This window comes from Ornithorhynchus anatinus, chromosome 1 (assembly GCF_004115215.2).
Source record: "Ornithorhynchus anatinus isolate Pmale09 chromosome 1, mOrnAna1.pri.v4, whole genome shotgun sequence".
Lineage (NCBI taxonomy): Eukaryota > Metazoa > Chordata > Mammalia > Monotremata > Ornithorhynchidae > Ornithorhynchus > Ornithorhynchus anatinus.
In genome coordinates, this window is record NC_041728.1 from 102,522,138 (window position 1) to 102,535,963 (window position 13,826).

The following is a 13,826-nucleotide window of genomic DNA, read 5'->3' on the forward strand; positions in this document are numbered from 1 at the left end:
GCCTCAGTTATCTCATCTGTAAAATGGGGATTGAGACTGTGAGCCCACGTGGGACATGGACTGTGTCTAACTTGATATACATGTATCCAACCCAGCACTTTATAGTGCCTGGCTCATAGTAAGCACTTAATACAGTTATTAGTAGTAGTGGTATTTAACCTCTTTTCTCACACCTTGAAAACTTTTAGGGTTCAGGCAATTGGGTTTGCTTGAGACATCCATCTGAGTTGGTGCAGTAACGATGCTAAATGTAATAACTGCCAACCTTTCACAAGGTGGCCGGGCTGTTCAATTCCTTACAGGGGAGCAGACCTGCCCTCAGTCACATCTCCAGCCTCTTGCACTTTTCCCTTTCCTGAGCAGTTTCGTGGGGACTTAATGTGAAAGAGAAAAGAAGTGACCTCAAGCAGAGCCTGATTTCTTTTCCCGAAGCACAGTTCTGATATATACACCACAAACCATATGATTGTGTAATTCTCCTGGGTGCTTATCTCCCTGAGCATCCATTTCCACCAGACCCCAGCAATGGCCTGGATCCATTCATCCCCAGTTTGAGCCTTTTCCAGAGTCCCTTTTTAGAAAGTGCAGGTGGAATAGTGTTGACTAAATTTAATGAACCAAGAGAGCTTTCTAAGGAGAAGCGGGATTAATGGCCTAAAAGCATCATTTAATAAGAAGATTGTCATTGACCAGTCAGTGCAATGAAGAAATGAGTTAATGCATTTCCCTGAGTGCCATGGCTGCAAGGAGGCAGATACCTCCTCCATTTACAGCATCTGGACTCACAGGGCTACTGATATGTCAACAGGACATGTCTATGGATGCCTAGGATTCTTGGCCTTAGACGGTCATTAATGTCATATTTACTCACATAATTGCCCCACCTAGATTTTTGAGAAGAAAGTGAAAGATTGTTTTCTGTACCACATAATTGTAAGCAGATAGCAGCTTGTGCTGAAGGACAGGGGCAAGGGCAAGAATGGGACAATATACAGAGGCGGGGGGCTTCATTTATACAGGCTTGTTTGGAGAGAGGAGGAAAAGGGTGAGAATACAACAGTACAGCAGCGAGGTGGAGTTAATTGAATGTTTTTTTCTGTACACCACTTGGGGAAAGGGTAGAAAATGTGAAGCACCATTTCAAGTACCCTCTTACTTTCCTTTCTCCCCGCCCCCTACCTTACCCCTTCTCTTTTTCCCCCTCCCCCTTCTATTCTTCATATAGCTAGACTTCATTATTATGACCTTCAAAATTGCTATCCCCCTTATGTTTTAACATAACAAAAATGGGATTAATAAGTGTGGAGTTTATGTGAGTAAAGATGGTGTGCTATGGGGTGAGTCCCTGATTTGAGCTCCTCGAAACAGCTTTGGAGTTAACTGAACTTCTCTGAAAGCACTTCAAGAATGGAGAGCTGGCAGTCTTAAGAGTTGTCTATTTGAGTGGTAAGTGAAAGTCTACAGATCCCTAAATAATAATGATGGATTTCATTACTTATACGGACCATGCATTCTACTGAGTACTGGGGAGGGTAACTAACAGGATAATCAGATTAGACAGAACTTCTGTCTCCTATTGGGCTCATCGTTTCCGAGGGTGGGGAGAACAGGTATTTAATCCCTATGATTAAATTAAAAGTTTCAGATGAGGAACTGAGGCACAGAGAAGTTCAGTTACTCATCCAAGGTCATTCAGGAGGCAGACAGTGGAACTTGGACCAGAAAATTGGTCACATGACTCCTAATCCGATGCTCTTTCCACTAGGCCATGCTCTCTCTCTAGAGCATAGCAGAAGCAGCCTGGCCTAGTGGAAAAAGCATAGGCCTAGGAGACAAAGGACATAGGTTCTAATCCTGGTTCTGCCAACTGCTTGCTGCATGACCTTAGGCAAGGAACTTAAAGTCTCTGTGCCTCAGTTTCCTCAACTGTAAAATGGGGATTCAATACTTGTCCACCCTGCTAAATCACCTCCTCCAAGAGGCCTTCCCAGACTGAGCTCCTCTTCCCCCTCTACTCCCTCTGCCATCTCCCCTTTACCTCTCCGCAGCTAAAGCCTCATTTTCCCCTTTTCCCTCTGCTCCTCCACCTCTCCCTTCCCATCCCCACAGCACTGTACCCGTCCGCTCAACTGTATATATTTTCGTTACCCTATTTATTTTGTTAATGAATTGTACATCGCCTTGATTCTATTTAGTTGCCATTGTTTTTACGAGATGTTCTTCCCCTTGACGCTGTTTAGTGCCATTGTTCTTGTCTGTCCGTCTCCCCCGATTAGACTGTAAGCCCGTCAAACGGCAGGGACTGTCTCTATCTGTTGCCGACTTGTTCATCCCAAGCGCTTAGTACAGTGCTCTGCACATAGTAAGCGCTCAATAAATACTATTGAATGAATGAATGAATGCTACTTAGATTGTAGGACGGGGCTGCGTCCGACCTGATTAACTTGCATTTACCCCAGCACCTGGTGGAGTTCTTGACCCACAGTAAGTGCTTTACAAAAATCACAATTATTATTACTATAATAAATAATAATGTTGGTATTTGTTAAGCGCTTACTATGTTCCGAGCACTGTTCTAAGCGCTGGGGTAGACACAGGGGAATCAGGTTATCCCACGTGGGGTTCACAGTCTTAATCCCCATTTTACAGATGAGGGAACTGAGGCACCGAGAAGTTAAGTGACTTGCCCAAAGTCACACAGCTGACAAGTGGCCGAGCTGGGATTTGAACCCATGACCTCTGACTCCAAAGCCCATGCTCTTTCCACTGAACCACGCTGCTTCTCTATAATAAAGTGACTGTCGAACTTAGACCCTGACTCCCAGGCTGATGCTCTTTCCATTAATCCACACAGAAGATGCTGAAAAGTTGTTGATACTGATATTTTCCTTATCTTTTGAAGCACGATGAGGAGTAGCAAGAATTCTTGCTCTGAAGTTTGATGAGATCAATCTTGTTCTGACCTCTCACTTCCTTTTCTACCCATGAGGAATTTGCCCAACCATGTTTCCTTTGTGTGTATCTTTTCTTAGGCATACTTAATTTTCCTTATAAGTTACTCTCTAGGCCCAGGATTTTTTTGACTTATGGAGGTACTCTTTCTGCTCTTATTACCAGGGAGATAAAAATTCCAGTTAATCGATGGCATTTATTGAGCATTTACTGAATGCAGGGCACTGTATTAGAGCTTGGTAGAATACAACATAGTTGGTAGACGTGAATGCTCTCCACAGAGAGCTTGCAGTCTAGATGAGGAGACAGACAATATACATAAATACATTACAGATATGTACATAGGTGTGGTATGTAATCAATCATATTTGAGCACTTTGTGTGTAGAGCACTATGCAAGTGCTGGGGCGAGTACAACATATAACAGGGATGGTAGGGGCATTTCCAGCCCACAACAAGCTTACAGTCTAGAGTGGGACAAAGAGAGTAATATAAGTAAATTACAGATAATGTTGGTATTTGTTAAGCGCTTACAATGTGCAGAGCACTGTTCTAAGCGCTGGGGTAGATACAGAGTGATCAGGTTGTCCCACGTGAGGCTCACAGTTAATCTCCATTTTACAGATGAGGTCACTGAGGCACAGAGAAGTTAAGTGACTTGCCCAGAATCACACAGCTGACAAGTGGCAGACCCGGGATATGTACATAAGTGGGGTGGGCCTGAAAGAAGGGTGAATAAAAGGGAGCAAATCCAAGTCTAAATATGTACATAAGTGCTCTAGACCTCACTAGATGAATGCTGTTTCCTACTGGTTTCAGTTTTGCACTTGGGGTTCAATTTTCAAGGAAACTCAGAGGTGAATCATGTTAATATCAATAGTTTGCTTTTGTTTTTTCAAATGGAAAAACATTTCACTGAAGTGAAACATTTCTCACTACCTGTTACCAAGAGCTAAGTGAAGGCTCAGTCTATTCTGAAACTGTTCTATAGATTATTATTCATGTGGTAGTAGACAACACAGTTTAAAAATTCTAGGGATTGATAAAAAAACCATTCTTGTCAAATTTGCTGCGTTTGGAGTTATTTCTCAACAAACGTGCTGTTTGCTCTGCTTAATAGTCTTTGAAATCAGAATGAGACTAATGTACAGTTAATACTTTTGAAACTACATTTAAGGTTTACTATGAGCAAAGTTAAATGCAATTTATATTAATCACACATTACAGAAGGTATCTTACCTAGGGAAAAGTGAAGAAATTTTAGTGTCTTTAAAATGGCAGTATTCCGAACTGCTGGAGGACCAGGTTTTTTCTCCTGCCTCCTATATTTTCGGTATGGTTTCCATTTATTGAGGCAGTCTCCTTCCTACTTAGACTGGAGCGCCATGAGGGACAGGCACTCCCTTTGACCTGAAAAATCTTGTATCTGCCCCAGTGATTTTTTTCCCTTTTTTTTTTTTTTAATGGCATTTGTTAAGTACTTACTATGTGCCAGGCACTATATTAAGTACTGGGGTAGATATAAGCTAATGAGGTTGAACACTGTCTGTGTCCTACAAGGGGTTCCCAGTCTTAACCCCCATTTTTCAGAGGAGGTAACTGAGGTGCAGAGAAGTTAAGTGACTTGCCCAAGGTCACACAGCAAACAAGTGGCAGAGGCAGCATTAGAACCCTGGTTCTTCCGAGTCCCAGGCATGTGCTCTTTCCACTAGGCCATGCTGCTTATTGTAGTGTTTGGCACCTAGTAAACTCTTAACATATACTATTATTTTATTATTATGAAAACTGAATTGCATCAAGGATTAGAAATAACTGCTTTAATAATAGTAATAATGTTGGTATTTGTTAAGCACTTACTATGTATAGAGCACTGTTTTAAGTGCTGGGAGAGATACAGGGTAATCAGGTTGTCCCACGTGGGGCTCACAGTTTTAATCCCCATTTTCCAGATGAGGGAACTGAGACACAGAGAAGTGAAGTGACCTGCCCACAATCTCACAGCTGACAAGTGGCAGAGTTGGGATTAGAACCCATGACCTCTGACTCCCAAGCCCAGGCTCTTTCCACTGAGCCACGCTGCTTCTGAGTGCTTGGGAAAGTTAATAAAGCTTTCGAGGTGGAAAAAATGGTTGTCTGGGGTACATAGAGGGAAAGGGAGTTCCAGGCCAGTGGGAGGATGTGGGAAAAAAAGGGGTTGGTATGTGGTAGATGAGATCTCGAGTCATGGTGAGCAACCTGGTGCTGGAGGAGTTAAGTGTGCAGGTTAGGTTGTAGTAAATCAGTAAGGTGAAGTTTAAGGGGGTGAGCTGATTGAGTGCTTTAAAGTCAGTGGTGTAGAATTTATGTTTGATATAGAGGTGGATGGGTAACCACTGGAGGTTCTTGAATGGGGAAACATGCACTGAACTAATGGAAAAATGATCCATTCATTATGAACTGGTGTTCTTTCTTATAGATGCACCAGAAGTGAATGAAAAGTACAGTCAATGAGAGAGAACTTTGAGTCCACTTCACATTGTTTCTGCAGATCCATGGAATGGACCAGGGGAAGGGGTGGAATTGTGGTTTTGCTCAGAGGATGGGGTTTCCATGTTTATTCTTGATTTGACATTTTTGGTGAAGATATATTTAGATTTTTGGTTAACCCTTGGCCAAATGGACTGTTCTGACCTTGCTTGTGCTAATGATAATTATTTTTTCTTTCCCAAAGGAACACCAGTGTTCCATTATTACTGACATTTTGGATGCAATCCAGGGCTGAAAGAGGACAATTACACATATGAGGATTATAAAATGGCTTTGTGTTTGGGAACTCAAAAAGGAAGAGAAATTCAAAGGATTGCTGGATCTACCCATTCTGAATCCTCACTGGATAAAAATGGCTCTTACCTTTCCTGAAACACAGACCTGACCTACCCTCCTCTCCTTTGATCACCAAAATAGAGACAAAAGTAATAATAATAAAATAATAAATGTGGTATTAAAGTGCTCAGTACTGGAGTAATCAGATAGATTACTGAGAAGATTATTATATTATTATTATTACTAAGAATATTATAGATTATTGAGAAGCAGCATGGCTCAGTGGAAAGGGCACGGGCTTTGGAGGCAGAGGTCATGGGTTCGAATCCCAGCTCAACCATTTGTCAGCTGTGTGACTTTGGGCAAGTCACTTCACTTCTCGGTGCCTCAGTTACCTCATCTGTAAAATGGGGATTAAGACTGTGAGCCCCACGTGGGACAACCTGATTCCCCTGTGTCTACCCCAGCGCTTAGAACAGTGCTCAGCACATAGTAAGCACTTAACAAATACCAACATTATTATTATAGATTATGAGAATCAGATTAGACACAATGCCTGTCCCACATCAAATTCATTGATCACTTACTCTGTGCAGACCACTGTACTAAGCATTTGAGAGTAGATATGTTCCTTGCAATTTGTTTTATCCCCATTTTACAGGAGAAGAAACTGAAGCCCAGAGAAGGCAAATAATTGCTCAAGGCCACTTAGGAGGAGAGTCTTAATCTTTTGCTCTTTCTACTAGGCCACACTGCCTCTCAACTAACATGGTTATTAAAGTTGCAGTTCATTGGCCTGAGTTTTTTCATACACTAGTGGTCTCCTTGCTTCTTAGTAATATTTGATGTTTCTAATGTTGAAAAACATCTAAAGGTGAAGAAAAGAAAACCTTTACTCCCTCCAGCTCCTCTCACACACCCCTTATTTCCTCTAGATCTCCCAGAGGCAATGTTGCAGACCTCTCCAAATCACAGCCTCCTTTGGACACCAAAGCCTGGAGTCCATAGGGAAATGTTAGAATGGAAATGAGGGGTGTTCAGGTTAGACTGCATTGCATATGCTAGTTGTATCAGAGCCTTCTCCATCTTCCAAAATGATTATCAACTGATGGACCCTGAAAATTGTCCCCAGTACCTGCAGGTGTGGCACACTGATGACGCAGTGTTTCTCAATGGGCTGCAGCTCCCAAAGTGCAAGACCTCCCTTCCCACCTGCCGAGACACAAGTGACAGCTTCATTAGGGCTCTGGTGGCTGCACCTTTCCAGAGCGTGTGCTGTTACATGTCCTTCCGGGCAAGCCTGGGTAGAACAGGCTTTCGTACGCACTGTTCTGGAGGGATCACGTAATCAGAGCTTTTTAGAGAACCAGAGACACGAGGGACTCATTCTGTTTAGCTCCCGACACCTATCGTAATTAGCCCTTTCCATTCAAAGCTCACTCATGCAGATTAGCACACACAAGCTGTGCAAGAACATTGGCTCTGATGCTTCTCAAATGTTTTCTTTTTTCAGGTTTGATTAGGAAGTATGAGGTGACTAATCAAATTTACAGAACTACTCATTCCCCCACAAACCCCATTCTCCCTCTGACATTAATGGTAATAACAATAATAATAATAAAAAATGATAATGATATTTGTTAAGCATTTACTAGGTGCCAGGCACTGTACTAAACACCGGGGTAAATGCAAGATAATCAGGTAGGACACTATGTCCCACATGGGGCTCACTCCCTTAATCCCTATTTTACAGATGAGGAAACTGAGGCACAAAGAAGTTAAGTGATTTGTCCTAGGTCAGAGAGTAGACAAATGGCAAATACAGGATTAGAACCCAAGTCCTCTGATTCCCAGGCCAGTGCTATTTCTTCTAGGCCAAGCTGCTTCTCAGTGATTTTCCCATCACTGTAGACAGCCCCACCAACCTTCCTGTCTCACAAGTCCATAACTTTGGCATTGTCATCTCTCACTCTGCCCACGTATTTATTCTGCCATTAAATCCTGTTGGTTCAAACCTTCACAAAATCACTAACATCTGCCTTTCCTCTACAGTTTTCACATTAATCCAAGCCTTTATCCTATCCTACCTTGTTTATCCATGGCTTAGAACAGTGCTTGGCATATAGTAAGACCTTAAATACCATCATTATTATTATTATTACTGCATTAGCCTCCTTGTTGACTTCCCTCTCTCCCCCTCCCAGTCCATACTTCAATCTGCTACCCAGTTCATTTTTCTATGAAAACATTCAATCCATGTTTCCCCTCTCCTCAAGAATCTCCAGTAGTTGCCCATCCACTTCTGCATCAGGCAACTCTTCACCATTGGTTTTAAAGCACTCAATCACCTTGCCCCTTCCTTCCTCACTTCATTCTTCTCCTACATTCCAGGGCACAGACTTCACTCTTCTAATGCTAATCTTCTCACTGTATCTCAATCTCATTTATCTCTCTGCCAACCTCTCATCCACATCCCGCCCCTGGCCTGGAATGCCCTTCCTTCTCATATCAAACAATGACTAGCCCCCACTTCAAACCCTTATTGCAAGTGCATTTCCTCCAAGAGACCTTCTGTAAGTCCTTTTCTCTTCTCTCACTCCCTTCTGTGTCATCCTGTTATGCTCCTTTTTTTCATCCCCCCCCCCCCACTTCCAGCCCTACAGCACTTATGTACATATCTGTAATTTATTTCTTTATATTAATGTCTATCTCCCTCGCGAGACATAAGCTCCTTGTGGGCAGGGAATGTGTCTGTTACATAATGTACTCTCCCAAGTTCTTAATAAGTGCTCAAATACAAATGACCCTTTTCTCAGGCCCACAGCACTTATGTACATATCTGAAATTTAATTTACTTATATTAAACATCTGTCTCCCCCTTTAGACTATAATGCTTGTTGTGGGCAGGAACATATCTACCAATATGATATATTGTACTCTCTCAAGCACAACACAGTGAGTGCTCAATAAATACAATTGACTGCATTATCATTTATTACACAGCATATTGTCCTTGCTCCAGGCTGTTTGGAACAGGTTATTAGCCCCACACTAGGGCCAATCCAGAATACATCTCAACTGATCATCCAAGTGAAAACCACCAAGTAGTGTTAGATAAGCAATATTTCAGTGGCTCTGCTTTTCAGCCAATGATACTTGAACTTCTGTACAGTAAGTTCCTTGTGTGCAGGGAACATGTATACCAACTTTGTTGTATTGTACTCTCAAGTGATGATTATGGTATTTGTTAAGCACTTACTAAGTGCTTAGTACAGTGGTCTATAAACAGTAAGCCTTCAATAAATAACAACAGTGGTACTGGTTAAGCACTTTCTAGGTGCCAAGTACTGTATTAACCACTGGGGTATATACAAGATAATCAGGTCTCATGGGGAGCTCAGAATATAAGCAGGGAGAAAGAACAGGAATTGAATCCTCATTTTGCAAGTGAGAACTGAGGCACAGAGACATTGTGACTTGCCCAAGGTCACACAGCACATAGATGGCAGAATTGGGATTAGAACCCAAGGCCTCTGACTGCCAGGCCCATGCTACTTCCACTAGGCCATGCTGTTTCACTAAATACCATGGAATGATTTGACAAAATCCAGTCCTGAAACAGACTAATGCCCTTCCCCATCCCCAGGGTTAATCTATTTTGGGAGGCTCCAACATGGTGCATAACATTATCACAGCAGACGGCATATAATGACATTAGCAACAAAGATAAAACATCTCCAGTAATAATAATGGTATTTGTTACATATCAACTATGTACCAAGTACCATACTAAGCCCTGGAGTAAGTACAAGATCCCACATGGGGCTCACTGGCTAAGTAGGAGGGAGAACAGGTATTGAGTTCCCATTTTGCAGATAGAGGAACTAAGGCACAGAGAAGTAAAGTGACTCACCCAAGGCCATACAGCAAGTATGTAGTGGAGCAGGAACAAAACCTAGGTCCTACCACTCCCAGGCCAATGCTCTTTCCACTAATCCAAGCTGCTTCTTCAGCCTTTCCTCACTCTCATACAGTACACCAGTACCTATCCACTCCTTTAAGAGCATATTCAGCCCTACCTCCCTTCCCTCTCAACTTAATCTCCTTGGGACATATATGATATAGAACACCACATCCAGCTGGTGATGGATGCTTCCCAGGGAGTCTCTCCAAATTCCTAACTTGGTTGGGGGGGGGGGGGGAAGCAAACTGCTTCTTTCCCTTCTCCCTCTTTTCACCTTTCACCCAAGGCAGACATTTGGAGATGCTCTCTGAAGAGTAGCCACTGAGAGGAAGTAGAAACAGTTGCCACCTCAGTAGAGCTCCCCTGTAGGTGGTCCTACCTGATGTCCCAGTCCCTCAGCTTGGATGGGAGCAGCCCATGACCCTAACATGTCCACTTCCTGTGACCTCAAATTCTCATGGAACCCCTCCTACTCCCAACCCTCATATACAGCACCCAAGTCTGGTCTGCTTCATTTGCTAGTAATAATAATCATGGTATTTGTTAAGCACTTAATATATGCCAAACACTGTTCTAAGCACTGGGGTAGATACAAGGTAATCAAGTTGTCCCATGTGGGGCTCACTGACTTAATCCCCATGAGTTAATTGAGGCACTGAGAAGTGAAATGACTTGCCCAAAGTCACACAACTGACAAGGGGCAGAGTCAGGATTAGAACCCACAACCTCTGACTCCCAAGCCTGTGCTCTTTTCACTAAGCCACACTGCTTCTCATCCCTGAATTCAAAAGGGGGGATTGTCAGAGTTGTAGGGAAGTGGGAAAGTGGGGAAGTTCCACTACAAGAGGGGAAGAGACTGAAGAGAAAATGTATTCCATCCAGAGGTGGTCGAGGGTGTATTTTTGGCAGAGTTTGTGATGCAGCAGCCAAGGTAGCTGTGTCTCTGGGAGCTACATTATGGATGTAATAATAATAATACTAATAATGATAAAATACTGGTATTTTTTAAGCACTTACTATGTACCAGGCTCTGCACTAAGCGCTCGGGTGGATACAAGCAAATCGGGTTGGACATTGTCCCTGCCCCACATGGGCTCACAGTCTCAATCTCCATTTTACAAATAAGGAAACTGAGGCCCAGAGAAGTGAAGTGACTTACCCAGGTTACTCTGCAGACAAGTGGCAGGTGGCAGAGCTGTGATTAGAACCCATGACCTTCTGTCTCCCAGGCCAGTGCTCTATCCACTAGGCCATGCTGCTTCTTAAAATAATTAATAATTATAGTATTTGTTAAGAACTTACTATGTGACAAGCACTGTTTTAAACGCTGGGGGTAGATACAAGGTAATCAGGTTGGACACAGTCCCTGTCCCACATGGGGCTCACAGCTTTAATCCCCATATTGCAGATGAGGTAACTCAGGCACAGAGAAGTTAAGTGATTTGGCCAAGCAGACAAGTGGTGGAGCTGAGATTAGAACCCACGTTCTCTGACTCTCAAACCCATGCTCTTTTCACTAGGCCATGCTGCTCCCAATAGCCTGGGACTTCTGGGCTTCAGTCTTGTGAACCCCCACATTAATTCTGCCCTTCTCCCAAGCAAAAGAAAGTATGGGGAAAAAAATCCAGTGATCTGATTGTCACTCCTCGACACTGTCCTCTCCAAGTCCCCATTTTGTCAATCAATGATAGCTATTTATCGAGGGCTTACTGTGTGCAGAGTACTGTGTTAAGCACTTTAGAAACTATAATGCAATAGAGTTGGTAGACACAGTCAGTCGATCATATTTATTGAGTGCTTACCGTTTGCAGAGTACTATACGATGTGCTTGGGAGGGTACAACATACACATTCTCCGCCCACAGTGAGCTTATAGGCTAAAGAGGGAGACAGACATTAATATAAATAAATTAATTACCGATATGTTCATAAGTGCTATGTGGGGCTGAGTGGGGGGGGTTGGTGAATAAAGGCAGCAAATCACAGTGATGCAGAAGGGAGTGGGAGAAAAGCAAATGAGGACTTGGTCAAGGAAGACCTATTGGAGGACCTTCATTAAAGCTTTGCAGCAGGAAGCAGCATGGCCTAGTGGATAGAGCAGAGGGTTGGAGTCCAAAGAACCTGGGTTCTAATCCTGCCTCCACCACTTGTCTGCTGTGTGATCTTGTGCAAATCACTTCATGTCTCTGTACCTCAATTACCTCATCTGTATAATGGAGATTAAAACTGTGAACCCCATATGGGACAGGGACTGTGTCCAAACTGACTAACCCATATCTACCGAGCTCTTGGGACAATGTCTGCCCCAGAGTAAACACTTAAATATCATAAACAAAAAAACAAACAAAACTGCTCACAAGGAGCTCACTGATTTCAAGCAGTGAGAGGAGCAGGACATGAGGGCATGTAAAGGGCAGTGATAAAGACATGATTACATCTGTCCCTGTAGGGCATTTAAAGCAGAATTTCTTCCCCCTCCTTTGGGTGAGACTATGGGATGGCACTACACTAAAATAGAGGATCGACCTGTTAGATCATTCGGCCTGTTAGAATAGGGTCATTAGCCACTCCCAGGGCTCACTCCCAATCCACTGATCTAGAAATTGGTGAGGGAAAGGGAAGATGGGGGTGATTTTCTGGACATTTCCTGAAATGAGGACCCCAGCCATCTTCACACACTTTCACTGCCTCAATAAGTGGGAAAATCTCTTAACCTACAGTGTGAGGGGAAAGGATGGATACTGCACAGAGCAGGTGATTATTCAGTTTGGAAATGAGATATTTTGCAGGAATCTTTTGTCAATTATGTATTATTCTCCTGACCAGTTTTACTGTATCGGATGTAAAATCTTTTTTAAAAAATAAAACCTCATTTGAAAAGCCCATTACCTTATGTTCCTGGTTGCCGGATTTATTCTATTGAATTCACATTTGCCTAGGGCAGTGCTGTGTATCTAATTTGTGATTTTTATAAGGTGAATCTTGCATCCTATTCCTGGAGTTCTGCCTCCATTTAGATAAATGAAAGCTGTGCTCCTCAATGTAGCAGTTTGCTTGTTAAGCTATTAATATTGCAGCTGGGCACCAGAGTGCTTATAAAAATCACAGCAAACATTTATTGTTGTTTCACCCGCAGATACGCACACACTCTGGATGTCTTAATGTGTGAGACTACGCAGGTTCTCTTACATTATAGCTTGTTTGCTTTATTGCATTTCCCCAAATAATGGTTTTTCCTCTGAGGGCTGTAGGAGCTGGAGAGGGTTCGCTGCCAAGGAAAGGGAGAGCTGAATTGGTTGGAGGAATATTGGGCACCATCCTGCTTCTTCAAAAGTGAAGCTGCTGATGGCCATCTCTAGCTGTGCATGCCAATGCGTGACTGATGCCCCATGCCAGGCTGTACTCCTATTAAGGCTGACCTTTGGTTCACAACCCCAGTGGCTATTTATTCAGCTGGGCACGGGATGGGACCCCGTCTTCCATTCGTTTATTCATTCATTCATTCAATTGTATTTAGTGAGTGCTTAATGTATGCAAAGCACTGTACTAAGTGCTTGGAAGAGTATAATATGACAGTAAATAGGCACATTCCCTGTTCACAGTGAGCTTTCCAGCTCCTGTGCTTACTTTGCTGCACGACAGACTTGTGCTGTGGTGGGTGTCCTTTGGGCCAGACTGCCTCTGTGCACTGGAGAACATCCACATACAAGTAGAGAAGGAGTGTGGCCTTGTGGATAGAGCATGGGCCTGGGAGGCAGAAGGACCTGGGTTCTAATCTGGACACTGCCACTTTTCTGCTTTGTGATCTCGGGCAAGTCACTTCATTTCTTTGGGCCTGTTATCTCATCTGTAAAGTGTCAATTAAGACTGTAAGCCCACTGTGGGACATGTACTGTGTCCAACCTGATTAGTCTATATCTACCCCAGCGCTTAGAAGAGTGCCTAGTGCACAGCAAGTAAGCAGCACAGTGTAGTGGATAGAGCAAGGGCCTGGAAGTCAGAAGGTTGTGATTTCTAATCCCAGCTCCACCACTTGTCTGCTGTGTGATTTTGGGCAAGTCACTTCACTTCTCTGTGCCTCAGTTTTCTCCTCTGTAAAATGAAGATTG